General features: G+C 38.3%; 1 protein-coding gene across 13 annotated transcripts in view; it reads right to left on the minus strand.

Moving 5' to 3' along the window:
- Positions 1 to 26,857, minus strand: part of ESRRG (estrogen related receptor gamma) — a 412,693-nt gene that overhangs the window by 167,731 nt on the left and 218,105 nt on the right. Inside the window, exon 1 of one of the 13 annotated variants that reach the window (XM_068153485.1) lies at positions 24,643 to 24,664. The exons of the other annotated variants lie outside the window; for them this stretch is intronic. The gene's annotated coding sequence lies outside the window, so the exon portion shown is untranslated. Of the gene's footprint in view, positions 1 to 24,642; positions 24,665 to 26,857 lie in introns of those variants that run through there. 13 annotated transcript variants of the gene reach the window in all.

Consider the following 26,857-nt stretch of genomic DNA (forward strand, 5'->3'; position numbering starts at 1 on the left):
AATCAGTAATGAATTGGGGGTGCGTTGCTTTCTCTCAAAAGCTACCGTTTGTACTTAATATTGCAACTAAGAGACCACACTTACATTCAAGTTGAAAGTGTTTCATTCCCTGCTAATGAAAACAGATGCAGGCTTTTCTGCCAAGAAAGAAAAATAATACGCAAAACAACCCTGGAAAGAACATAATTTTTTATAATTCAGCTCAACTCTTACAAAATCTTTTGTGACTGGAGCCCTAACATGATGCAAATGGCAATCTTTTAGATCAAAGCAAGTAAGCGCACACCCTCAGAATAAATTAATACCATTCACAAATGCCCTCTCCAAATTTGTTGCACAGCATTTTAACAAATAAATACAGACCAAAACCCAATTCCCAAACAATTAAGTTCAATAGACATGTCTCTATATGTTTACAACAGAGAGATTCCAGTGTTCTATATCTAACCTTATGTGAAGACTGGGCCTGCTTCCTATAAACTGGTATAAATGCATGCAAATTTAGGAATCAAAACTCAACACAGCAAAACTCGGACTACGGTATAAAAGAAGGTAGTAAAAGCTTAATTACCAGTAGCTTTATGCTGTCTATATTGTTACATGTGAACTCTGTAATTAAGATGTAAATTTGCTTGTGAGCAGTGAATTTAAAAGCTCCGAAATGTAGAGTGAAATCCAAGTACTCTGTAGAAACATCAGAGGCACACACAAAAAAATCAGGATTTATCAGATTTCGTAATGAGTGGCATTTTAATCACGTTACTATATTAGAATGTCCTCTTTCAGTGACAATTTTATGAATGTGGATTTTGGAATCAAATCAGTACTTGGATATTAATGTTTTTATGTATAGATATCTGTATCACTATATAAACCCAAAATACAGTTCCTACAAACTGATAAACATGTGCATGTTGGCAAAACATGAAAATGCATTGTTTGTACTGAATGTCTTTTGTAGATTTTTATCCAAAATTGATATTTTTCAATATTTTTGTGCTAAAATACTTAAAAATCTTTTTGTGTGTATGTATTTTCATATTTAAAAATCACCCAGAATGAATCTCTGTATGTGAGTAATTTGATAAGGTTACTTTTCAGTATCAGGTGCCCTGGAATACACCCTGCCTAAAATGGGACGGCTAATACATTTTGAAACTTACCAAAGCACAGGTTAGCTTGATTTCTATTTCCATTCATTATCTCCTGAGATTATATATTCAGATTTAGGTGATGAAACGTGATGGTGTCTTTCATTTTGTTACAGTCTGTCTTCCTGTAAGCCCTCCTTTTCATGTTCTATGGTTTGTGCTACCTTGTTGGCTTGTAGCCCCTACCCCCTTCTAGACCCCTCAGTAATACAGTTTTCCTCTCCCCCTGTGAGCCATCACTGCTTTTCTATCAACCATCTTTCATACAAGCAAGCAGCTCTCTTCCCTGCCAGTGCTGCTTCTTGGAGAACCGTACTTTGCATGTTGATAAACAAAGCAGTTGGCTTCTTCCCCCAGGGACTGAAAGTGTCACCTACACCAGAATGGGACCTGGCATTCCAGCTCCATTCTTGAACTTGGGTTTCACAGTTCCTGATCAGTTTGGGGTAGGGGTGGAAAAAAAGAGATTACAGATTACAGCTCAGCTTCATTTTCTCAAGCTTTTCTGTATAAATAAAAAAATAAAAATAATAGTAGGGGAAAGAAAAAAAGCAAAACAGGTATCAATTCACTGAATTTTATCAGGGGCTATAGAGTAAGGACATGCATGCAAACAGAGATCTGCAGTAACTTGCCAAAATGTACAGTGCAAGATCTTACCACAAGGAGTCTATAGAAAGCAGTGGTAATGGAATCAGAGAGGGGAAAGAAAATATGTCATGGGTGCCTGTACCAGTCAAGGGGCATTACTGAGCAGCACCTACATTTCCACGCCTCTCTGTGCACAGAAATTTTTCCTGCCTGCCGAACACTACACATCTTTAAGCATCTTCACATTTAAATACTATAGACATTTCAAGGCATCCGAACAACAAGAATCTTAACACACAACTACCTCAAGGCAGCTGAAGAAGTACGATTCTGTGGCACTTCACAGAAGCTGCATAGTGCATTGTGTCAAATGTGTATTTACCCAAAGGAGCAACAACCTCAAGCCACCTGGGAAGGAGCAAGAATATGAAAGAGTCTATTAGCCGCTAAGAATTTATTGGAAAACAAGTATACTGTGACTTTAGATAGAAATTTGGCATACACTGTGGTACCTTATTGAAAGCCTATCTGGAAAACAGGAGTTTGAAGTAAATATTAAAGTATCATGAGAAATATGTGATTTTATTCACAGTCACTAATGAAAGAAACACAGCTCAGATGTGCTATGCAACAGTGAGATCAGCATTAGTACGATATTGTCACTACTGGTCTTTTACCTTTTGTCTTTCTCACTGGAAGGCCCTGGGGGAATCCCTGTATATACCACTAAAGAGTTAAAAAAACCCAAACACTACAAAAGTTCCAAATTCTGCTCACCTGTGTATACATAGTTTGACAAACTGTAGAAGGTTATTACTTTAAAGCCATCTTCTACTTCAATCTGTATTTAGCATTAATTAATCCTTGTTTTGATCTTAGGGGAGAAAAAGCTCACATAACAATCTCTGAATACTCCTCAGAACTTTTCCACAGCCTGTTCACAAATACACAGAGCAAGGCTTTTAGCTTTTGCTGCTGCACTCAGTTCCAGCATGTAAAAAATGTCTCTGTGAAATAACAGCAATTGCCTTACCATGTTACTGAACTACATTCAATTCATCTGGTCTCAAATAAATGCTCCATATTTTCTCCTCGTTTTATTTTCAAGGGCATGGGCATGGGTATTTAAATGACTGCCTTCACTGATACAGAATAGAAAGGGTTCACATTGCTACAAATGAAAATTATTCTCTTGATGAAACACCTTTTCCAAAGCATCTGACAAAAGGAAAGAGAAAAGGAAGGGGGAAAAAAAAGAAAGGGAGCTGCATGCGCATTGCCTGTCACCCACCAAAAAAGGTCTTCTCCCTAAAGATAATCCAGGCACACACACTTCAATGTGGATATCTCACTGTTACCCCAAGCTCTTTTTTTTTAGTGTAAGTTTCTTCAGAGAAGCTGAAGTGCATTACTGTTTCAGACAGCCAAGGATAAGATGACTGAGGGAATTCAGTTGCTCTGTTTAATTAATACAGGATTATTTCACTTTCATTTTGTGAAGCTAATAATATGACTGGTGGAATGTCAGTAAAAATTAAATCATAAACTAGTGCAGTACCAAAGGGAAAACTTACTTTAGTTATGGAGTATTCCCAGCAGAAATCTGGAAAACCTTATACATATTTACACTGATAAAATACCACATGTACTTCATGGGATACTGCAAGCTTTCTACAATCCTTGTGGCATGTATTTACAGAGCAAGAGTTAACATTTTGAGATTATACATTAATAAATGAGTTGCAGTTATATTGTTTCTTGAATGTTAAGCACCACATACTAAACGCCGGAACATGTTCAAGGTCAATGTCCTATTTTAGACCTTTTCAGCAGCTGTGATATTATGATAATCACACTTAAAATATTCCTATAGAAACAGTAAATTAGCCCTTTTCACTAGAAGGATTATTGTGATAAACAACAAATTCAAAAGAGAAAAACAAAATCATGTTTCTTGTACTGCCCCACACCCTCACCCCCCCTCACACCCGCCTCAGTGAAATAAATTGCTGACCCTTACTGTGATGGCTTTTCTGTCCAGAAATTAAAACAAAATCCACATTATTCTGTGCTCACATTTTGGGGTTTTTAGAGGCCTCATCCATGTAGAAATAACTTTCTTAAAAAGCACTTGTGTTTTCTGTTAGAACCAAAACACTCCAGTTGACATTCCATTCTACCACGTACACTGCAGTGAAATGTAATATCCCACCAAACCAGAAGGGAAAGAAGAAAACTTAGCATCAGCAGCTATCCCTAAGCAAGATTAGGGGTTTAGCTCCATCTAATTGAGGGATGAGATGTGTCCCTCAGTGGGTCTCTTCCTACTCCCCCACCAGCCCTTCTACCTGACTTCAAGCTCAAAGTGCTAAAAATAGAAAAATAAGAAGGTGAAGCGTAAATATTTCCCCAGTGAGAACACCAATAATCTTTACTGTGAGCTGACATAAATTGCTTGTTACACTGCCCTAGGATATGGTGGCTTGAAGCAAGAGCGTGCATGCATACGCATCGAGCCACCAACCATCCTCAAAGCTTCTGTAACGTGTGTTAGTGCATGTGCATGTCACAGACGCTCCTACAACATCTGACATGAAGCCTGTACACCTGCTGTACCAACGCAGCCTCTCCAGCCTGCCTTTTTTCCCTGTGACTGTCCCAGCCCATCTACCATCACTCTTCTTCCTTCTTCTCCCCCTGCTCCCTCTCCACTCCCTTCACTCTGGCATTTTTATTATTAATGTTATTGCTATTATTACTGTCCAAGCATAAGCTGATCCACAGGGGACCCTGTGTAATTTAACCCCTCAAGCACTAAATTCCTTCACATGTGCCAAAGACACAGGTTTGTTGTTGCCTCCAGCAATATCCCAGGAAGACGAGTGATGGCGATGTCATATCATCACACAGCGACTTAATCTATTGCGACACCCAGGGAACGGGTAACTGAAGAGATTTACAGGACATGCTCTTTGAATACAAAACGTTATTCTCCTTTACCAACAAACTCAAGCCACACGAAGCAAAGAAAAACAAATTTTGCCCTCTCACAGCTCACCATTTCCATACCTCTCTGCTTTCTCCAAGCCTACTACTGCAGTAGTTGTCCCACTGTACATCTTCGAGCTACACAACACTTTTTTCAACATTTCTGTTCCCCCTCCTTTGTTCTTCTTGTGTTCTCTGATTAACAAACAGCCAGATCATGTTGAACTGCCAAGTAACATAGCCTCAGAAATCTTTTATCCATACCCTAGATGACTGGAACCATCACTTACATCAGGGTTATCTCTCCATGTTGTCTTTATGTTGTCTGACATCTAATGCATGCTTTTAAAAACAATAGATTAAAGGGGTTGCACTTTTTAAAGGTGCAAGGAGCACTAAATGAAACACAGTTTGGCTGCAATACCAACAAGCAGGAAAGAATCTATGTTAAGTACTGAAAACCAAAAAATTCATCTGCTTCTCAAGCAGGGATCTTCCATGGGTGTCCTACTTTTGCTATCCATAATTATTAAGGAGGAATTCAATGTAATATAGAAGTATCTAACTGTCTTTCCAAGCTCAAGGTGAGGTTCTCCATCTTCTAACATTTCACTGACCTAGGAAGCAAGAATTTGATGCAGAATTAATACTGGAGACAAATGAGACTAGGGAAATGTTCTCAGCTCTGGATAACCTGACTGTGCTGGTGAATCAGAGCTTTCACCATGGGAAATTAACAGCTCTGAAACAGTCAGAAGAAACTGGTAACAAAGGGTGAGTTCATGCACACAAGAGTAAACAAATCCTCCCTCCCCATAAGGTACTACCTACCCTTAACTCATCTCTAGACACTTCAGATCTAAAGCAGGTATAGACTTCCTTAATGAAGGCCACTGAAATCTGTCCCTGTGGTAACAGAATTTTAATTTTCCTTTGTGTATGCCTTTGTGCCTGCTCTGAAATTCATACAGCAGCTGACTAACTGCAAGCTTAATACTGTAAACTTTGTATAGAGATGTGTAGACTCCAGGCCAAATGATTTCTTAGACATACAAGTATTGATATAAACCACACACAGGAAGATGTTAAGCACGTTATCTGCTTTCCCCCAATCCAAAGAAAGAGTTCACCACCAATTGCTCTTTTCTCAGGTCCTACATCTCTATCCACCTGAGAGCCAAAGATCTGACAGTCTTAAAGTAAGCCTTTACAGAACATATCAGTGTATCAAGCTGCTGTTCACCATTGTAGTATTCATATTCCACTTAAAGGTGGGTAGAAGGTCTAAAATATAAGTCAAAAATATGTCAATACACACCGATACAAGTGTAACAATGTTGCTCTCTCTAGTAGACTGGTATGCTAATGTCACAGGGTCACATCAACACCTTTAGTATGATACATAAACATAGTACATTAACAAACATGTCTGTGTTGTACTTTTACAATGAAAACGTTATTTCTGGCTGTATTAGTAAACAAGATTAAATGAGACAATATAATGACATCCTTCTGCAGCTGGAGCCTTCTATTATCACCTATGTTTCTGTCCTACAGCAGCTTCACTCCTATTGACCAGACAGTTAGCCCTATTCAATTATTCAATCTCAAATCAATAGATTTAGCTCTGTGTGTAATAGCTAAGGTATAAACATTATGCATGTGTTCTTTTAGTTTAATTCACATACTTACAAATTTGGATTAACATTCTAATTTCTTTTTTAAGAAACATGTAAATCTAAGCTTTCACACTAGGTCTGGGTTTCTTCTCCCACCAGCTCTGCCCCCATTATAGGGATTGCATTTCTAGAAATTGAGCTTGTCTTGCCCATGACAGAATTTTCTGTCCCTCACAGATAAAAAAGTGAAAAGCAAGAATTGTAATTATTGGATTCAAGTATGCTGAATAAAGCAATAAAACAGTACTATGACTTTTAGGCAGATACAGTCAATATTTTCCTTCTAAGGCACTCACTCAAGGTGTGAATTGATCCAGAAACTACAGCCTTTAGACTTCCTGCAGCTGTGACACTTGTATCACAAACAATTTGGTTGAATTACTGTAGATGTGTGTGTGTGGGAGGGGCGCCTATGCCCACACAAACAACCACTTAGTTGTATTATGGGCTCTTGGTTACCTACATGTATTTACACACAAAAAAAGTAAGCTGAACCAACACATGTATGCAGAAATGAATAGCTCCAACTTTCATTCTAGTTAGAAGTGACTTAAGTAATCTTGTCCCTCCAAAGTCCCTGATTCTCTGTTTAAGGAGCTCCCAGATGAGCTGATTCAAATGCACACCGGTTTACAGTGCAAAACTTGCCGACCACTTTCTCACTTGAGAGCTGGATTTTACATTCCTTTCTCAAATACAGGCATGCAGATTCCCCACCATCCAGTACAGCACTGTAGAACAGATTACTGACTACGTGCTTCCAGGAAGCACATCCATTTTGGGGCATGTAGAAAACAGATCTAACACCAGTGCCTTACTACAGTGCCTAATACAGTATCTTTACTGACCAGGTAATCAGAAGAAAAGTTACAACTTACCTGAGCACAAGTTCAAACAATACTACCCAACGGAACACTGATTTCCTAGGGAACACCCTTGCTGTCACCTGCCTTGAACCTACACAAGACTGTGTCCAAAACAAAAGTTTATATGCATGAGGATGATGGCAGTGAGTTGTTAGAATAAGAAAATCTAAAGTAATTTCTACATGCAGCTGTTAATGTGACTGTTCAGAGACAGGCAAGAATTTCCCTAATATTGTCAGGGAAACAATAGGCTTAAAATACTGGAAAGGCTTTTAGAAATAACGTATCAAAAGGAAAAGTTGCAACTCAGTCTTCCTACTGATCTTTTTACCCTAGCTTCAAGTTATCTGCTCCTGAGGCATTACCATAAACTACTCCAGCCTTATTAACGGCTGTATCTGTACTCCTTAGCACTGTTTGCACTTGGTATGTGTGTTTTCAGGTTGCTGACTGTCTTTCTTCAACAATGAATTTGGCAGAAAACCAAGAATCGGCTCTCTTTTACTATCTTTTTTAAAAACCCCCCTAAACCTGGTTGTGTTGGATCCTTGAATCATGCTTTGGAAGATGCAATTCAGTTTCTGAATAAAGCAAAGCACTTAAGCAAATCAGACTTTTATTCTTCATCCACTGAGAAGCCTGAGATTTAAGATGAAAGCGCTGGGCTGCCTTTCTCTTTCCTTATCCATCAGGGTCCCTTCATTTTCCCTGTTTTCCCAGTAGATTTACTTGTAAATCTGGTGACAGCCACATTTGAAGTCTTGAGGTCTGACTCCTGACCTCAGTTATGTTAGCCCTTCCCTGCAGAAGAACTACCCCTTGGATCACTGACTTGCTATTATTCTATGGTTAATAGACCTGACCTGTGCAATATATTTTTTATTTTTTTTTAATCTGGCTACAGTCCTATCTCTAAATTCTCTATTTTGAATGAATACCGATTTTGTGACATGAAGTCTGCTATATAATGAAATGCAAACAATGAAAAGGCTAAATCAGTTTACAAAAAATCTATTTGTCAAACAGTGTGGAGATGCTCCCAATTTAGTCTAGGCAGTGCATGCAGCTCTTGATAAGGGAGTTAAAACCAAGCCGTTCCACTACATAAAAATAAAAGCATCTACAAGAGAGAGATATTTTTCTTTTGGAGAATCTTCCCTATAACCTGTAGCTAATTATATATATATATTTTTTTTTAATTAAATAAATAACACAGCCCCTTGGATTCTGCAGGAATTTTCCAACAGCCAGGAGCACAGTTATAGTAGGTAACAGCAAACGCCTCCCCAGCGCAGTCCCCTTATGTCACATTTGCATTTCTATTCAGCTACATTGCCTGACAATGAAGCAAATGGGTCTGCCTTATCTGTACAATTCTGGACAACAGAGATTTCTAAGCCATACAAAGGAACGAGCTTAACATTCAGCGCTCAACACCTCCCAGTGCCCACCGCCCCCCCAAGCCCTGGGGGGAATGCAGTCAGACAAACACCTGTCCACACCAAAATCCTCAGATGGTAGCCGAAAAGGAATCGGTTAAAAGAATAAAAATAAAATAAAATAAAAGGCTATCGAGACTTTCAAGGAGCTTTCCAGCTTCAAGGAAGAAAATATTCCAAACCCTCAAGATTTTCAGGATTCGTTTGGGCCATAACAGAGAAGTAAAAGGAGTGACCCTGGAATGTAAAGGTAGATAATATCTAGTCAACCATTTGTGACTCTCACTGTCCCTTTTAGGATGGTATTTAATACAGCAGATGAAATCTAAAGATCCTTTTATCAGGGAAATTTCATATCACCCTACTTTTCATTAGAGAACCGTTAGCAGCTAGGCTGGCTAACTCATGCCATTCCACTGCAGTATGAAGAAATTTCTGGTTAATTCCTTCAAAATTAATATAGTTTCATTTAAAAGTTAGAAATGACACAAGAAAAAACCTGCACAGGCTGAAACCTTCAGATCAAATTTGTGTTATGACAGGACTTAAGCCAGTTATAATACAGGCTAGGGCTTTAAACAGCAAGAGAAAAATTACAGTGACACAGTTTTATAGATACTTTGGCTTTAGCCTGGCTTTCTGTGATATATAAATATATATGTGTGTGTGTACAGGTTGTATCAGGCTTATTGGCTCTCTCCCTCACTCTCAAATGCTCAGGGTAACAAAATACAATGTGGAGTAACAATGCACAGTGTGGAATGCAAGAAACTTCGTGTGTGGGGTGTGTGTGTCTGTCTTTTTGTCCTATTTAGTATATCCTAAAGGACAATATACATTTTATGTAGCACACTGAATTTTACAATGCTAGCTTATACTTTAATTGTCCTGAACTTCCAGGTAAGGTTATTCTTTGCTGTTGAACAAATGCTGAATTTCTCCCCAGAGGTGGTTGCAATGAGTGGCAATTCTCTCTTTTTCTCACTCACACAGTTTTGAAGATTTACAGGCATGAATATCATCACGTTAACATAAAATGGTATTATTAACCACAGAGACATTGAGGAACACAGAATGCACACTAGGATTCAAAGGAAACAACAGAGCTCCTTACAAACGCCCAGTGTTTTTAATTTCACTGATACTGCTTCTTTAAAGCTGCTGTCTGTTGTTGCCTTTGCGTATCAGCTGGAGCAGAAGGTTAGAACACATTCTACTTCTTCGAGTGCTAGTAAGAGAACAGACAACTTTTATTATCCTTAGCACTGAAAATGGCTTTATTGCTGAGGAGGTATGAAACTACCAATTGTCCTGGTATCATACCTCCTAAAGCACTGCAGATCCCTCAAATGCTGTCAAGCTGACAGATCACTTCTTCCCCCAACTGTGCAGGCATACGTATACACACAAGACATGTGCATATGGTGCAGTGCAGAGACAAATGTAGACCTTAAACTTGCTATGATAAAAATTAAACATAGAATAAGATTAAATAATTGCTATTAACAAGTCAATGTTTTAAAATCTTTTTCTAGGCTGCAGTGTTAGAGATATTACGAGATATCACAGATTACTAACCTATTGGAACTACTAGTGTCTGTTGATTTATTACTATAGATAGTAGCTCGATAATTAAGAAGTAAAGTAACCAAGGAATACATTTTCCTCCGAATCGTCCAAGGTCTGCTTGAATCTCATGTCAAATCATCTGACAGGCTTACGTAGCTATACAAATGAAAATAATCCTTTACCTCTGCCCCCTCATAAACATGCAAGGACAGAAGCTGTAGAACACACCTTGCTGACTGCATTTATAGTTTATGCCTGTGTATTAAATCTTGAAGGTACCTATCATGATGGTTTCTACAAGCCTGTCCCTTCTGGAGCAGAGAAAGTAACACAGCCACCGCAGAAGGATTAGATGAGAAATTCAACTAATTAATGAACCCTGCAGGCAAAACATAATTTCTTCTGCCCTTTGGGGCATTTATGAGGTCAGCTGTTTGGCTGGGGTTTTTTCAGGTCATACTCACTGGTCTGTCAACATACACAGGATTTGTAAGAAAATATCAGCCACGTGAAATTCACTTGTCCTCGCTATCAGGCCAGGCAACATGGTCTATTTTGCCTCCTTCCTGCACTTAGGAAAGAACTGCTCAGGCTAATTCAGCTTTATCAAAATATGCTTCTCTAGTGCTACTTTGTTCTTTCATGGGCAACAGTTTAGAATCATGAACACAGTATTTCCCATTTAAGAAAATATTCTGGAAGACAGCTTCAAATATTCTGGAACACAGCTCCGTTTGCCCATCCTGCTCTGCTGTCTTTCTGATGATTGCTTTTCTGAGCATCACATGGCAGTTTTCTTCCATCTGCCAGGGAAGTTTCCCAAGAAGTATACCAACTTTATGAAATAAGGAATCTGAATAGGAGACTTGTTCAGATAGAATTCTGAAAAACGATCAGCTCACCTCATCTGTTTCTCTAGCAGTATGTGCACTGTTACTATCCAATGGCCTCTTTGGTAATAAACTTGTCCCACCTCCCATCTGCTCCTCTTGCTGGCCTCCTGCCACTTCAGCCTCAGTCCTTTCCTGTCTTCAAGATGTCATTCAACTTCACTTGCTCCCCTACCCATTTGTTTCTCTTTCCAAGTGAGATCAAGCATACATCTTTCTATGTCTCTCTCTCCAGCCTTTAACTTCTGCTCCATCTTTTTAGTAAGTGTCTATGTTTCTGCTCCATTTATCATAGTTGGCAGTATGCACTATGCAGGTGTCAAGGAAACCAAGAGAGAGTTCACTATTCATGATACTGCCTTTTCAGCCTTCTTGTGGCTTGCCATTGAGTGTCAGCTCCTTAACACTAAGCTATATGTTGAGAAGAATGTGCATCAGTTAAAGACAAATTACTTTAAGCCAATACAAAGGCACATAACAAAAAAAAGGCTGCTTTAAAGTAAGACTTTTTCAGCCTCACTCTGATCTTGTTCTGTATTATTTTTCCTTTTTTTTTTTGTTCATTACCTGAGCTTTTATGTCATTCTTGCAGTTTTTTTGCTTGCTAGCTAAAAATAAGTATTCAAAACATTGCACAAAGATGGACATAACATGCACACAGACCTCTGTAAATGTGAATGCCTAATGCTTGACCTCAGTAAGTGCCTCCTTTTCACATCAGTATGGCCCTGTGTTTCACTAATTGTAATCCAGCTAAGAAAAAGGAATGTCTTGGGCTCAGCAGGGAAAAAAGTCAAAACTAACTCAAATATCTAGCTGTCTTTCTGCAAAGACAGAGAACAAATCGCCACCCGCCCCCTTCACTGTCTGGGGCAGGGATGAGACACAGCCTTCCCTGAAGCTGAGCTCAGAGATCTGTGTGCCCCACTGCCATTCATAACTCATTGTTTTTAAGGACGACACTCAATTCTGCAAACATACAATGGACAGCAAACCTGCATTCAAATCCTGGAAAACTGGTTTAATTCACTATCACACCTGAGAGTCTCCAGTTTCTGGCCCAGACAAACATCATCTAAAGCACAGTTCAAACTTTTTTGTCTTACCAATACTATGCATTCCTTAAAACAAACCTCCAAAATGATTCTGTGACTGGCAGAGCCCCAGCTGACAACTTTTCACATCTTCTTTCACAGAATTTCTGTGGAAGTGAGAAGGACTATTCATGTATATACAGATATAAAACTCAAACTAAGAACCTAACATAAACATTTAGTTTATTGCCTTGCACAATTGCTCAGGTAAGTAAACATTCATATTTCTCCAACACAGTAAACCTTATGTTGCCATTTGAAGTTCAAATCTGAACTTCTAGACAAGCCATTTACTGGAATTTCCCTCTTTTGCTAGAAGACAACAAAATATCTTCTAGTCCTCTGATCAATTCTATCCTTTCATTTTATTCAGAGACCACTATAAAAAGTCCTTTGTATATACAATTGATTGTATATAAATGTACAACTGATTTATACACTGTAACCTATTTTCTGTCACTCTCCTATCACCTGGAAAAAAATCCACACCTACAGAAGAAGCTCAACAGCATGGAGTGGGTCAAGGTTATGGCTGAAAGGGCAGAAAAAGTGCAGGATAACTACCCACTGGGAACAAGGAACACGACTTAGCAGGCAACATACAATGGCAGATTACAATGATCTAATGAAAGGATGCTTCTCATACCCTGAAAGACAAGGACAGCACAAGACAATGACCCATCCAATTATCCTACTCTTATTTTATTCCTCACCCTTCAGTCAACTATCTCAAGCACAGGAAGCATCCTCTTAAATCAATCCTACATTCATTCCATTTATCCCTTTACAGGTATGCTCATTTCATTCTGGTCCACTCAGCGTCTGGCATGACTGAGAAGAACAAATGAATGCGAGCGTACAAGTCTAGCAGACTCAGCGTGTAAGAAGCTACGACATAGTTCCCTTTCCAAAGTGCCATTAACCAGCCCCTGTGGCACAAAAAAAAAAAAAAGAAATTAAAAAAAAAAAAGAAATAAAAAAGAAAAAAAGGAAAAAAGGAAGCAAGCTATTTAGTACCCCATGCCATCATGTGCGACGGGGCAAATCCACACCCTGTTGACCACCACTCCGTAGTTATTTGTGCTGTCTCTCTGGTTCAACAAGTCTGTGCTGATGGCACCTGTTAAAGCTGCTTCAACTAAGCTGTTCTGCATTTGTCTGGCTGGATTTGGACTTCCCGGATCTCTGACTGAATACAAAGTGGTTTGAAAAAAACGGTGTTTGGCAACAAGCACAGTGGGGAGTACACTGTGTGTTGGTATACAAGAGCACAATGTGTTCTTCATAACATCACTGAGGGAGCATGCTGCTTGAATCTCTCTGCTGTCGAGATCAAAATGGTCTCCTTTGTTGTCAGCTGTTTAATAGCAGCTGTTTAATGTAATTCCAAATGATCTGCTTGAATGAAGTTGTCATTCTTGCAGTTCACTTTAATGTGGGTAAAAGAAAAATAAAATTCCACGGCTTGTTCATGTTATTTTTCCATTGTTCTTCTGAAAAGTTACACTCTCTCACATTTTTTCACTAGCATATAAAAATAACAAAATTCTCCTTTCTCAAAATAAAACAATGAATTTTAAAGGGGGGTGGGGAGGAAGAGGCAAAAGACCAAATATTTATTTCAAAACATATTCCTTTTGTGAATATTTTGATTAAAGGATATCTTGGCTACTAAGAAATTACACAGAAAAAAGATGTAGTGAACTTGTCAGTGAATAAGCAGCAAGAAAAAGAGTATCTGTTTCAAGACATTTTCCTCTGAGAGGGATTTTTATTTATTTTTAAATTTCATAGAACAAAAAAATAAAAAAGTGGCAGCAGAATGTCCATATAGTAAAAAAAAAGGCATACTCTGCTCAATGATGCAGTTGAACTTATAGGAATACACTTTATAGAGCGTGTGGGTTTTGTTAAGATCCATTTGATACCAGGAGTGATAATAAGGACCATAATCAGCAAAAATATTTGCAGTTCTCTGCTGAACAATAGAGGGCACTAATGCTTCTAATCTGGCAAACGCATCACGCTTCAGACAGTCAAAACAGCAGTGGGTACTTGTAGCACCAAAACCACATCAGCTATGCTAAATATGTAGATAGTAGAGAGAGGATTTCTGTCTCTCATGAAAGTTCTCTTTGTCCTTTAAACTTCCTTTTTTTTTCCTTCCCCCCCTGCATTAAGAAGGATGTGATAACAACACACTAATACTTGCAGCCATTCAAAGTGTTATTTTCTTTTGTTCATTGAACAAAGCAGATGCAACTTTTCCTCATACAAATCCCTCTTCTGTGTACTTTCTCACCACATTCCTGTCTGTTTACCTATAGCTCTGTGCAGTAGTTCAAGGTAAAGAAATTCCAGTGATAGATGCAGAAGCCAAAGGGTGCTGCGTAACATGTGCATTACCTATGTGCCTAGCAAGCTAATGTAGAAAACTACAAATTGCTGCAAACATCAGCAGCTGGGAGATACTGGGCTACTACCTGAAAACTCTTAGTTAAAAGGGTTTATCAAGGGATCTTACACCACTAAAGCATTTTAAGCAGTTTCACATAGCTCCGGGAAGATGCAGCTATTGAATATGGTACACACAGAGCATGTATTTTGAAAGGTTCTGCATCTTGGACTACCTTTTCTCTACAAGCATTAAAACCATCCATTTAGAAAACAATTCCACCTTTTTTTTTTTTTCCCCAGAAGAAATCTCAAGAAGACAAAAACTTTGTTAGAACTGCTAGTAGCTGAACACTATCTACGCTTTTCAAATGCTTACCAGGCTCTCTCACTGCTATTCAAAGACACAGACTTAACTTCTCGCATTTGGAGATTGAAACTTTGGCAAGAGAGACTTAAATGCCAAACACAAACCAACTGATTGTTGTGAGCATTGTGAAAAACATGGTAAATGCGCTTTGATTCAGTCAGAATAATTGTTCAGAATAAGTGTCCAGAATAGCATAATGAATGCTAATATTCTGATGTGGTAATTTTAGCACATATTTTTAATGGAAAACTGAAATGTATATCCCGGCACACACTGCAGACAGCAAATTCTTCATGAATTGTATGATTTAAACTTTGTCTCCATTTCAGTGGCAGTGCATCAGCTTTTCAGAGATACCAAGCCCTAGCAGCTCTTAATGACATCAGCATCTTGCCTAAGTTAAACAATACATCTTCAAGGCCATGTTAGTAACTGGGCTCAAATCTGAAGGCTGGACTCAGTTACGTCCAGTACAAAGGTATGATACCTACAGTTTGAGAAAATAACTCAACTTTCTGTCCTGAGCCAGTATGAAATATAATGAGTTTCCACCTTCCAATCTGGAACTGTTAAAGACTTTCTGGCCCTGGATCTGAGATAGTCAAAGCAAGTACTAGACATTCTTTATTTGACTATACTGAAAAGGTCCAAAGCGTACACACTATTCATCCAACCCTCACTGGACTTTATTGACATCTAAAGATTATTCCCTAACTTCAAAGGAGGTTGTATTGCTTAGCTTCTTCTATTTTTTCCTTTCCTTTTAAAATGTAACCTTAATACAAACATTCTGCCTATTCTAGCTTTAATTCTTGTGCCATTCAAGAGATTGGCCTTTGCATATTTCTTCTTTCAAGCAGCCCTATAAGAAGCTGCAAAATAACAAGCAAAATAGAAATGGTGCTACAAGGGATGATCATTCCAATTCAGCATGTTACACTAAGCACTGCCATACCTACGGCACTCAGTTGTGTCTCACTGACTGTTTGGAGAGACTATTAACAGACAGACACAAACAATATCTGTGATGGTACCTAAGACAAAATCAAGGACATTCTGAGCCATGGAGGCAGACAAATTCTTGCACATTCCTATGTTAAGAGTGTAAACAGAGCTATGAATGCTAAGACAGTTTGTATACATTGAAGCTGCAGTGAGCCAGCAGGTATAGAAAGGCACCAGACAGATAATACATATGTAGAGTATGTGAAAAAGAACCTTTGATGAGCTGTATTTAAAAGAATTATTCTGAGCACTCATTGCTGCTTTGTAGAATCATAGAATCAATAAGGTTGGAAAAGACCTCAAAGATCATCAAATCCAACCTGTCACCCAAGACTTCATAACTACTAAACCATGGCATCAAGTGCCACATCCAATGCCCTCTTGAACACCTCCAGGGATGGTGATTCATGTTAAACCCACAGGCCAAAAATAAAAGATAATAATTGTGTAACAATTCAAGTTTCTATTACTTTTCTCTCTATCATGCATTTTCCTAGCCTAGCCTTCAGGAATTAAGCAATGACTACTATCCCTACTACCACCCCGTATGTCACAATTTGCTGTTTTGTGGTAGCCAAACCCTTACCTAGGTCTAAAGCTGCCTTTAGTGTTCCATTTTTCCTAAGTCATAAGTATTTTTTAAAAGTAAGTTTATTACCAAACTGTAGATTCCCAATATTTTGAAGGACACATGGTATGACTTGTCTTTGTTACTCAACCCTACATCTAAGTTTTCTCCAATGGCTGTCCACCTTTTCAAAGCACTGATTGCCCCCTCTGTCATCTCAGTCACGGTCTCAACATTATTTTCCTGTCATTCTCCACACTAGACAATACTCTACACAAACTGATCCAGATACCGTCTTGATAGAGGTATTAGAATTTACTAGTTTTAATCCACAGACTGTATTTGATGGATACTTGGCCAAATTTTATTACTAGTTACATCACTAAACTTAGACTCCAAAGGATTTACTTCAATAGAGTTAGAATGGACTCATATCAGTGCAAAACTAATCTAGAGACTAATGAAATAAGAAAGGACCTTTATCAAGCAATGATTCTAGCAAGGTCATTTTTATTCTTTTCCTTTTATTATTGACCTGCCTGGAACAATAACCAACATGGCTTGGAAGTGCAACAGGAAGTACTGAAACTACAGTTATGCACAACTGCTTAGGCACTAGAAACTTCCAGAAAACACCAAAAGACACAGAAAACGTGTGTGTGTGTGTGTGTGTGTATACCACCCACATCATGGTTTTTACAGAACGTTGACACTATCTTTGTCATATGAATTCAGACATTTCAGCTGGTATAGCCAGATGTAAAGATAGAGATATTAAACATTGCAGGAAATACTGTATGTTGTTTCTTGCATTTCCTTCACATTCATCCCTCAAATTTTTCTGCAGCTGATCATTTGCTCTCTGTCCTGGGTCGTTAATAAAAGGGTTTGTGTTAATAACCAACTGGAGATTTAAACAAGAAAAAATAAAATCCAAGATGCTAAAAAGAGAAGTAAACTCAACAAAACCTCTGGCCTTAACATGAGGTGAACACTAGACCTCTCTTACACTTTACAGCATGATGCGTGCTTATTCATCCTGAGATTACTTCTCACCAAGGATTTTTCCCCCAAAAGAGAGAAGAAGGAGTGGAGCAAATAGCTGTTTGCATGGTGAAGATGTGCCATTACCATTGCCTGGCATCAGTGCTGACTACACTCTGTATCAGTGAGACTTGCAGCGCTGAAATGGGAAGTGCATTCCACATCTCCTAAATCCCTAAAGCAATAGTGAGTTTTCAAAATACTAGGCAAGTTAATCAGCAATTTGCAGAGAGTATCCTTAGGGCCAACAAGCATTCTCCTACTCACCATCCCAGTTCTTCATGTCAATAATACAGAATTATATTTAAATTATTACCTAACTCCTGATGCCAAAACATAAACAGAGAAAGGCCACTGCAGCCTCAAAAAAATATGAATACCCTTTATTTTAAGAGTAAACCTATTTCTTAATGAGAGGACATGACTTTGAAGTGTTTTTGTTGTTGTTGTTTTTCTTTTCCATAAGCAATATACAGAAGTTCAATTATTCATAAGAGGGACTAGTCATGTAAATAAGATCTGGAAGACCGAGCACCATGTTGCCAAAACACATCTCAAAGTACAAAGGACGATTTTAGCCTAGTCCTTCCTTGGAGGGTGTGATCTCAGGAACTCTGGCTGGGGAAAGCATGGTTCATAAATCAGCATTTACGTCATGTGAGGAGACCATTTACAGCACATTAGAACATACAGCACAAAGTTTTACGACAGGAGATTTACAACAGACAGAGTTGATAGCATAAAAACAAAAGCACAGAGCTCTGATCTATCAAACAATAGCCTGAAAAAACAAAGTGTAACTCCTGAAAAATCTAGTCTACATGGAACTGGTGCTCTGACTCCTCTAGAAAGGCTGAGGTTTGATGTACAGCTATATTCAGGGGATTCACTAATTCTTTCAGTATGTCTTCATAAGGAGCATCTCCTGCTCTTTAAAACAGCAATTCTGCTCACTTCAATCAGAAAGAGGGAATGATTTAGTATTTCTGTTGGCTGGTTATTTATAAGAGATCTACTCTAGATTAGTCCTGCTTGAGTGGCATCATAAATGGCTCCATTCCCCAGCAGTAGTCTACTTCAGATGGGAACCTGACAACCTCTACTTAGTGTGTCTTTCACAGTACACAATGAAGTGTAAAAACTGCTGTGAAAAAGCCTGTGTTTCAAAACAAACCATCTCAGTAATAAGCACTTAAAAACACTTTTTATTAATATATTTCTTTGTGTACAAAACAAAAGCTTCATGCTACAGCAGGCCTTTGACAATATTTTTGTTGGGTTTGTTGAGTTTTACTTTCTCTAAATGAAAGACTGCAGAAGCCTTTAGAAGGTCCAAAATAAATTATTTGAAATAAAGTGTTAAAGTGAAGCATATGAAAGGGTTGGTTTTCCCCTCCTCAGAGCTTAATAACGTGGGGTTTTCAACCAAAAAGCTTAATCAAAATCCAAAGTGGAAATCCTAAATTAGTAAATATTGAATTTAACCACTTTTATATCTCAGGTATTAGCAAATACCTTTGGTCTGCAGAGATACAGCCCCTTCTAATCCTTATCAGAATTTGCAATTAAGACTTCAGAGCTACAGATATCTGTACACAGCTCTGTACACAGCTCTGCTCTCTTATTTTTAAATGATTGGACCCAAATCAAATCAGTCTTCAAATACATTGAAAAGTAAATGTCTGATGTCTAATTGAACTAATAGATAACACTCTTTTTAATACTGCTAATGCTTACTGCGGGCTTCACACAGACAGGAGCAAGGGGAAGGAGAGAGTTGGAAAAAAAATCTGCATAGAAAACCTTGTCATTATATTATCACCATGCAGCAACTTGGAATGAATATAGACTAAAGCTAATATTTACCAATTGTTTGTCAAAAGTTAGGGAAAAAATAATATATATATATATTCTAAATGTGTGTGCATATATATATAATGTTTTAAATGTGTTACGAGTTAGATTCTTCTTCCCTTTCACTAATTGTCACCTCCAACAGGACATTGTAAGCGCCTGAAAATGAAGCACTTATGAGTTTTCTTTTCCAATCTCTTGTGGGCTTCTCTCAGTTTATCGCAAATGAACAATCGTGTTGGAAGGGGCACCGTCTGTTTAATGTCATTAGTGATTGTTTCATAAAACAAACAGCCGCTCCGCCATTCTGCTGCAGTTAATCTTAAATCTAAACGTGGCGGCACTTGGGGGAGAGTCTCAAACATGGTTTGTTCTAACCAATGCAGGGCTCTTAATCTATTGCGAGTCAAGGCGCTTATCTCTCTGCTCAGCTCAGAGCGGTGATTTCTTTGTCCAAATATCAAACCAAACTCAGTTAATATCATGCTTCCAGCCTTTTTCCAAAGATTTTTTTTTGCCTCCTTAAGTTGTGGCCGAAGTCTTAAGGCATATTTATTTATTGCTTGTGCCATTTCATGCTTATTTTTTCAATATTAGCAAAGTCAAACTGTTTGCAAGTTAGTGCACAAGGGTATTTCAATGAGCTTAATCAGCCAGGTGAACTGATAACTTGGAGATTTACCTAATTATGCTGGGAAAATTACTCATTCTAGATTAAGCCTATAACAGCACACGTGTTTATAACGACTGAGGATTTTTAGACAAAAGCCCAATCCAAAGGGGTATTATAATCACCTTAAACTTTCATTAGTGATTATAGAAGCAAAGGTTGCCCGTCACTTCATGGAATCATATTTACAGTAGCAGCAGTCATTAAAAAACCCACCACAGAAAACCACCAATGACCAAATCCTACCGAAGAAAATATCACAATAGCTTTTCCCAAGTGCCTCATGCCGTATTCTGCCTTGAGTAAAACAAGAATGAGTTTATCCCAGAAGGTGTTCAGTGCCACCACACCCTTAGCTGGTACACAAGAGTTGACACATTTTGGCAGCTTACATATTTAGGACAATTTCAACACGTTTACAGAGTATTTGGAAAAATTGAGAGATAATATCTATGATGTGTGTATATACAGGGTATTTTTAACTTTCTTCTTGCTTGTTTTAAATCTGTTTAAGATGAATTTGGAACAAATGCATAGGTATGCTCTTGCAAAGTCAGAAAAAAAAGGGTTTCTTTTAAACAGGTGGAAATTCAAATGAATGGGTCTGAACCACACCTCTGATGGTAAGTGCTCATGTAGTGGAGTGTATGGGGAAAAAAAAAGTTTTGCTGCAATAGGAAAGCCTGAAGTATTTTTTTCCCTTATTGCTACCAATATATCATCCTTTATGATCTGAAAAGTGGAAGAATCCTGAGCATTTTCTCACCAAGAAGAAAGAATTAAAACCAACAAGCAAAACCAAACCAAACAAAAGAACCAACCCAAACAAACAAGCAAACAAGTCAAGTAGTAGTAGTGTTCACCTCTTCCAGGTAAGAAAAAGTTGTGGCAGGCAAACAGTTGTGGGCAGGTATACCAGAAATATCTTCTAAAATGCCTCAGTACTAATGCCTATATAGTTTATGTATATATTCCCCAGTTAAATTTAGTAAGCTGGGCTGCAGATCCATATCAATACGGAGAAAGCATTTAGAAGATGCAAAAGAAAACAAGCACAGCAATACACCTAAGTCCCTACTCATTTGTGGTCTTTCCCTCAGCACTTGTATTAAACTCTTCCAATAAACTCAAACAATTGTCTTTTTCATTTGTCTTCCAATAAAAAAACAAAAACAAAACCAAAAACCAGAGTGCTGGGTGGATGGAGAGGAAAAAATCAATTCAACTTAGGTTTTTCCACATCTTCATATCACTTCTCATCTCAACTGGCTGGAGTAGAATTTCAATTAACTGGTAGGAGTCCAAGAGAAGCCCGGCTGCCTCTGTTCCTCCCGGTCATGCCCCATAATTGTAGAGGGACCTGCATTTTTCAGCCAATGACACGGCTTACAAAAATAGATACACTGAGTTATTTGATAAAGGAACCAAAGCCTGTCACTCCTGTTCAAGTGCCAAACAACATGAGAGTGAGTGAGATTGTGTTCAGATCCCAAACTGGCCAGGCTTATTACTCCGCAGAACCATCTCATGTTAGGAGGAATGAAAAAAAAAAAGAAAGAAAAAAAAAGAGGAGGTGAGGGTGGTGGGTGGTGTGAGAACAACATCACAGACAAGCCAGTCAGTTTCAAAACCACCTTTTATTTTTTTAAAGAAAATTAACTGCAATGTTAATTGTCACCCCTCCAGAATCTCTCCAGTACAAGACAGAAGTGTTAAGCATCTCCTAAACATCTTGGTGGTTTTTTTTTTTCAGAGACAAGAAATGTTGGCAGGTATACATCCCCTCTTGTATTCAAAAGTAATCCTGTCTCCCTAGTAAAATATCAATTGTCAAAGCACTGCTAAGAAGAAGAAATAACTGCTAACAGCTCTCTGCACCAAAATTTTGGGCAAAGAGGCTTATAACTCTGACGAGTTACTAAATCTAATCGCTAAGATATTTTACTGTACAATTAATTAATCCTTTTATCCAAAAGAAAGAAGCACATTCATGACTAAGTAGCTGACAGAGTCTCTTTGGATTATAAGAAACAGTTAAACAAATGTTCATACTTCTATTTACTCTTAGAACCAGCTACTAATATAGATTCCAGCATTTTTCTTCTTTTCATTAGAATTAATTCTGAGCATCAAAGGTATCCAAGTCTATAGCAACTCAAAGACAAGTATTAGATGCTTCATAAGTGAACAGGAGGAGTGAGTACTGTTGTAGCAGTATTTCACACTTACCATGCTACAGGTGTGCCCCATACTTTAGAGATTAAAAAAAAATAGGTCACTGTTTGAAGGTGTGGCTCCTAATGCACCAACATATTAGGTTAATATTTTCTATTTTATAATCTAGAACTAGTACCTAGTTTTAAAGCTCAATTATTGAAAGAGCCAGTAAAAATAAAGCCATAATTATCAAGTGCAGACATTCCACTTTCAATGGCCAATCCAGGTCATCTGAAATATGTTCTGATAGGGATAAAATCAGCAAACGACTCTGCAGATCTTGCAGACCCACTCCCAGACTCAGACCTTAGAGCCCAATCACAAACAAGGTCTATTTCCCTCTTTTTCACATGTTAAATGCTGTCATACAGACTAACCCCACACACTTGTCAACTGCCTTTCCTGCTGCAGACTCTGATTCATCTTCCGCAGCAGGTATAAACAGAGGGTAGCAGGCCTGCTACTGCAGATGGAGGCAAAACTTGAGCAGACAGTGATGCTGCTCTTCCCCTCTCTCAGTGTCTGAAAGCTATCTATGAAAACCTTGTTCAAGTGGGAACAACAACAAGGAACCAAAGGACAATTCCCATCAGAAGCAACACAAAACATTCTTCGATCACCAGGAGCTTCAGACTTATTTGCATTTGGATAACAAAACAAATCCTGTGATCCATTCTGGAAAACCTATGCCATGCTCTTCCTTCTCAACAAAAATGTCACTGTACTGCCAAACATGTAGCAACTCAGAGCATCTGGAGTAGTAACTCTTCAAATAAAATAATCTCTGTAAATAATCACTTCCCAGTTTCATTTTTTCTTTTCCCCTTCTCTTCCTCCTCTTTGCTTCTTTTCTTATTATCTTACTCACATATTAATTCCCCCTATTTCATCCTGTTCATTCCACTCTGACCTTTTTACCCTCTACCTTTATGGTTCCTCCCCTTCGCCTGACCAAACATTTTAATTAAATCTGAATTACAGAAGTCTAACCTAAAAAACCATGACCTGATACTCAGCCACCACCACTAAAAAGAAACACAACCCGAAATCAAAATGCCACAGAGAGACATGAACACACGGTCCCCCACATACAAACACACAGGAATTTGTACCAGTTGGAAGTTCAAAGAACTGTGTGCTTTGTTTATTAATAATATGGGTACAAAGCAAAAAGAAACACTCAGGACTACAGCCTAAAAGGCCATCCTGATAGGCTAATCTGAAGGCAATCACCAACAGTATTATATTGCAACTTATCAAAAGGCTATTTAAACAAGGAGATACAAGCCCTTTAAACAACATAGACACTTGGACTTTGTAACAGGTTGCCATACAGATCAGGCTGGCTTTGATTTCTCAGTATTGTAAATATGGAAAATTTAAGTAAAGTCTACCCTTTTAATTGGCGGTCTGGGCAGTTTACTTAATCAGTGGAACACTTTCAATGAATGAAATTCCCATAGGAAAGAAGGTTTCATAATCTGTTCACTAGAAACACCAATTCTATTGTACAAAGTACTATTATAAGAAATGTTCCACTTTCCTAACTATTAATTTGTTACTATATATCCCCAAACCTGTTTCTACTTAGTCTTAGTGTCTTTCAAACTGTCCTGTCTTCAAACCCTAAATTTAATGGGATTTTTGTCTGAAGATTGGAGCATTCATCCCATAAACCACAACACTGTGTCTTTTAAATAGCTATTAAAAAATATCTAAGATGAACCAAAATGAGATTGATCAACTTCTCTTATTTTTACACTGTTCTATTTACACTTGCTCTGGAACATCTTCTGTGGCATATTCTGCTCATTAATCCTCAATTAGTTTCCTGTGTCAAGTTTAATACTAAGACATTTTGCAGGTAACAATACAGATTGGTAACTGAGAAAATAAAAACTAACTCCTTTTGCCTGATTTTGCCATGCACCACAGCATGCTCCAAGGCATCTCTATCTGACCAGCACCTCAAAAGCTCGAAATCTGCAGCTAAATTTTAAAGGCACAGCCTAAAACTGCCACAAGTGTTAGTAACTGCAGTAACCAAAAGCTTTTTTATCCCTATAATGAAAAGGGGCAAGAGGAACTTGTAGTTTATTAAGAAAGATTGAGTTTTATTTAGAATGACCATGGATTTACAGAAAAACCTGGTTGGGGAGAGCAAGGACTCTTTAAGGAATGAATACAAACTAGTCTGGTTTGAACAGCAGTAGTGCAGTAAACTGACTACTTCAGAGGAACAAACTTAATTACCTTGAATTTTCAGCAGCCCATAAACACAACTGTCTGGGAGAACAGTCACCTACACTGTGAACAGAGTACAAAGGTAAATCCATTGAACAGTAGTTATTACAAACTCAAAGCCAGTTGGCTGAGCAATAGTTGCAGCCCAGCAGAAACCTTCTGTGGTGCCCAAGCTTTTAAAAATAATTAGCACTGTTGTCATTAATAACATCAGTACAAGCAAGTAGTACTAGAAAGGAATATCCATGATTCCATTGCATTATCGTACGCAGTTTTCTCAAGGGCACATTTGTTGTCAACCGCTACCACTGCTCCAGATAAGATCATGGTGGAGGTTTTTCAAATTCATAAATATGAATATAGAAGTCTAAACCTGACTCTTATGCTGATTTTACTTTCATGAGATTCTGCTTTCAAACTGTATAGCTGTAGAGCACTTTCACAGCAAGCACACAGACAGCAACAATATGGATTTGTCTACATACAGTAGTTTAATCTCCAACTTCTGAGTACAATCTACCAGAGAGTAGCACCATAACAAAAAAATCTGCCAGCACTTAGAACTCATAATGCTATTATATTTTAAATAATAAAGTCTGATGACAAACCACAGCTTCTCTTCCATGCTCAGTATCTATGGAAAGCTACATGCATTCACTTTCAAAGGAGGGACTAAGTATACAAAGAAATAAGTAAGTCCTTTGGCCATGTTGTGCATCCATTTCCAGAATGCAGCAGCAACCTCTTACACTGTTTGCAGAAAGCAACAAAAACATAAGTTTATGACAGATAGATGGAAAGTTTGATGGCTTCTTGCAGGCTGTGTTAACAATCCCGTTTGATTCTCTCTTGTATATGCGTAAGAATCAAAGCAGCACAGCAAACTTGCTTGTCAGTGCAGATAACTATCTGTGCAAAGGAGGGGGCCTGGTGGCTGGTATCTCATTAGTTTGCCATAAGGATTGAACAGACTGAATAAACGCTTTCTGATTTTCCCTCTTGTTTTTTTTTCTTGGAAGATTTGAGAGGAAAGAATATTAAAGAAAAAAAAAAGGAGTTCAGAAAATGTATAAGTGATATGTATAATACCACAGGTAACTCCTTATATCATACAGCACTTTCATCTGAGGAGTTCAAGGCATCGAAAGCAGTAACTACCCTGCAATAGGGCTAATGTATTTTGCATCCCAAATGTGCTCCTGAACCTGGCTAGCTTGCTCTTTAGTTTTAAACACAAATTCAATTTCCACTAGAGATGCAGTGAATTACACTGATCTAATTTAAGCAACAGTGAACTTTATTAACCTCACAGGATTGCCGAGATTTTCAGTGCTTTATTTCCGGACTGCACACTGGTGCTCCAAGTTCTGTTGAAGAATTTTCAACATCAGGAGGTGGTCATTGCCTTTGAAAAATTTTAAGATGTATGTAGACATTTGTCTATGTATTAGGGTACATACATATATGTGTATGTACCTGCAAACTTATATGTTCAGGATCTCAGGTAGTGACAGGTCTAGGGGGAATGGAATGAAGCTGGAGGTGGGGAGATTCAGGCTAGATGTGAGGAGGAGGTTCTTCACCATGAGAGTGGTGAAACCCTGGAATGTGTTGTCCAGGGAGGTGGTCGAGGCCCCATCCCTGGAGGTGTTTAAGAGCAGGCTGGATGAGGCTCTGTCCAGCCTGATCTAGTGTGGGATGTCCCTGCCCACAGGGGGGTTGGAACTAGATGATCCGTGTGGTCCCTTCCAACCCTGAATGAAACTATGAAACTATGTACATGGGATTGTGTGTATATGCATGTAGTCTACAGCTGCTTTTCTATAATCAAGGAGTCACTAGAAGAATGGCAAAGTGACAATTATTATAAGGCTATATTCTCCTCTCTAGAGCACACTGTAGTAGTATGGCTAGCTGCCACATATGTACCATGAGAACAACATAGCCCTCAGAGTCTCTGAAGGCCAAAGGTAGCTCACTTATTTAGTGAGCACCTCAAAGTAGAATTAGGTACTGGTTTCCAAAAGGAAATGTTTTCCTCATTAATATCTTCTCTCTTGAAATAAGCTCTTTCCTGCACAGAGGGAAGAAAGCATAACAATTGCAATAAGAAACTCCCATATATGATGTATAACTGCCACTACCAGTAGTAATTTATTTTCATAGTTGGGGATGTTTTCTAAATGTTAATATGCACAATTAGTACTTGTTGTTTCTATTACCA

Source organism: Melanerpes formicivorus, unplaced genomic scaffold (assembly GCF_026170545.1).
Source record: "Melanerpes formicivorus ecotype bairdi unplaced genomic scaffold, bMelFor1.0.p_v2 SCAF_26, whole genome shotgun sequence".
Taxonomy (NCBI): domain Eukaryota; kingdom Metazoa; phylum Chordata; class Aves; order Piciformes; family Picidae; genus Melanerpes; species Melanerpes formicivorus.